At 48.0% G+C, this 2,467-nt stretch overlaps 1 long non-coding RNA gene across 1 annotated transcript; it reads left to right on the top strand.

Annotated features, from left to right (window-relative positions):
• Nucleotides 1-513: 513 nt before the first annotated feature.
• Nucleotides 514-1,952, top strand: LOC110679473. Its single transcript, XR_002502513.1, has 3 exons — nt 514-1,296; nt 1,356-1,438; nt 1,504-1,952. It is a non-coding gene; the product is annotated as an uncharacterized LOC110679473 (long non-coding RNA).
• Nucleotides 1,953-2,467: the final 515 nt, after the last annotated feature.

Here is a 2,467-nt window from a genome sequence, read left to right as displayed (position 1 = left end):
CACGAAAAGATCCTCGACCAGCGGGATTCGAACCCACGACCCTCAGCATGGAATGCCGAATAGTTGCGCGTTTACCGCTACGGCTATCTGGGCCCCACCATAATTCATATCAAAAGTATCTGAATTTAATGTTCCCAACGTTACCTGCCACCACTTGGAATCGAACTCACGATCTCTGCATCCACAAGTCTCGACGCTGTCCTTGTTGCCACCACAGTCTATAGAGCTTAGTGACATTTGAACACACGTAGACTAGCATACGCTCGTCATACACACGGAGAAAACGGAAAACCCATATTTGAGTATTTTTTAACTCACTTTTGAGTTATTTTTCTCTCCCCATTTCATTCGCTCCTTCTATCCAGCTTTTTAAAAGCGCTAATGGTTGTCGCAAACAGGCTCGCTTTCTAGTAGGGATCAGTCGATTTGACGTTTGGCTTGGGTCGTTTTATATTGAACGGTCCCAAGCCAAACGTCATATCGATTGATCCCTACCAGAAAGCGTGTTACGTTTAGATATGATTTGCCGCAAAAGCCGTCGTTTGTATGCATCTAGTCAATAAGTTATCATGTTAGCAACATATAAGTTCCAACAAATATGATGCACAACGCAAAAGTAGTTGAGCACCCCTGTCAGAAATCTCTACACATTCCATCCATCGACCACATCTCTGCTACTACCGTTGCACGAGCAAAGAGCGTCCATCCTAATCGAGCAAGCAAACTCACACCGAAGCACAAATCCAATACCATACGGCGAGGGAGAGTGGGATTACGCTCGCAGTCGGCAAATGACCTCTCTCAGCATACCGGCGCAATACTCACACAAGCGAAAGCTGTGTGTTGACGATTGGTGAGAGAACAGAACAGTGGTAGTTCGAGTCAGTCCGGCTTGATGTGCGGATCAGTTTCCGAAAAGTGAAAGTTGTTTTCGTGAATTGCGGTGGCGGATTTCAAGTGCACATCTCGGTGCAGGTGCAGAAAATAGTTGGAAGTGGCAGATATCACGCCGATCAGGATCCACATCCCACGCAGGCCAAAAGATCATTGGCGATAAAGTGCGATCAGTGCAGGTAAATTTAACAAAGTAAGTTTGCCAAACACGTGCTAAAACAATGGCGTTCCACTAGGGTGTTAACGGACAATCCGCTAGAACCGAGCGCGGCATAATCCCGTTCCGCTCCATTGGCATACGGTGGACACGAAACGCCACGAGGAAAGTGAATCACAGCGGCCGACAGGAAGCGCAAAACGGATCTCCCAGGCAGTTGACGTTGATTAGCGAGGAAGCTTTAGGTGAGTCAAAAACAAAATGGTGGTCGATCAGCTTGAGCTTGAATGTGGGATAATTGCAGCGAACCGGCCTGTGGAAGACCGACGCCGAGAGAGACCGACCAACAGCTCGAAGGAGAAGAGACATCGGAAGGCCCCTTTAAGGGTGAGTGAACGAAAATGAAGCCGAATAAAGCACATCCGACTGAAAGCGTAATTACATCATTACAGGGCTTTTGTGTTCCATTTCTGGAACCACTTTTGCCATTGTTGGGCAGTCGCTCAGGCCGTCCGAGTACTGGGTCATCTTTCTTCGGATCCGAGGTGAGGAGAACTCCATCAAGGCAAGACCGTGGGATATTGTGCGCTCAGTTAACGACGGTGGTTGGATACGGCCCGAAACGCTTCAAGACGAACTCGGCCAGCGGCCGAAGGCAGCGCAGTCCCAAGAGACGGTCACCGTGAATCCCATTCATGCTGGGCCGCCCCCCGCCGGTTGAGGGCAAGTTCTTCAGCATCCATCAGTCAAGGAAGGATGAGCTGGCAGGATGGTGCATCAGTCGGGAGCGCGCGGTCGGTGTTAGTGCAGAGAAGCGGTGCCGTGAGTACCAGCGCCTAGATTAAGCCAAGTTACGATGATTGGGACGGAGGTATTATGTTAATCTAGATATAAGACAAGCGAAGCTAGAAGTAGGGATCAGGTGTGATGCAATCATAATGGCAATCAATACAAGCAATTAAAATTATCACTGCGTGTTTGAGATTATGTTGGTGTCTTAGCCTTTCAGTGTCTGCTCTGTGGTTCGCTCCGGTAGTTCTGCTCTACCCATACCGGGAACTTTGCAACACTGGCGCCCAACTGAAAATCCACAAATTTTGTACTGCCGTTAGCGAATTTTTGGTTTGTGATTTAGCAAATTTGGTTTTGTGCTTTTGATTATCCGGCCTTGATAATCAACAAAATTTTTAGCCCTTACGCATAAGTTAAGATATGGATTATACACATTTGACGGACGAAGAGGTGACGTATGAGTTGGCCCTGCGTCATGTAGTTAATTTAGGACCTACCACCCATAGAGGCAAGGTCTTACGTCTCAAGGCACTCATGCAGGAGGAGTCCTTGCGAGATAACCAGCCCACAAGCTCATGCCATGTTATGAGTTCACAGTCAAACATTGAGCACTGTGAAACTCAA

Source organism: Aedes aegypti, chromosome 3 (assembly GCF_002204515.2).
Source record: "Aedes aegypti strain LVP_AGWG chromosome 3, AaegL5.0 Primary Assembly, whole genome shotgun sequence".
Classification (NCBI taxonomy): domain Eukaryota; kingdom Metazoa; phylum Arthropoda; class Insecta; order Diptera; family Culicidae; genus Aedes; species Aedes aegypti.
Note: the sequence above shows the minus strand (reverse complement) of the source record. Positions and strands in the feature narration are given on the sequence as shown.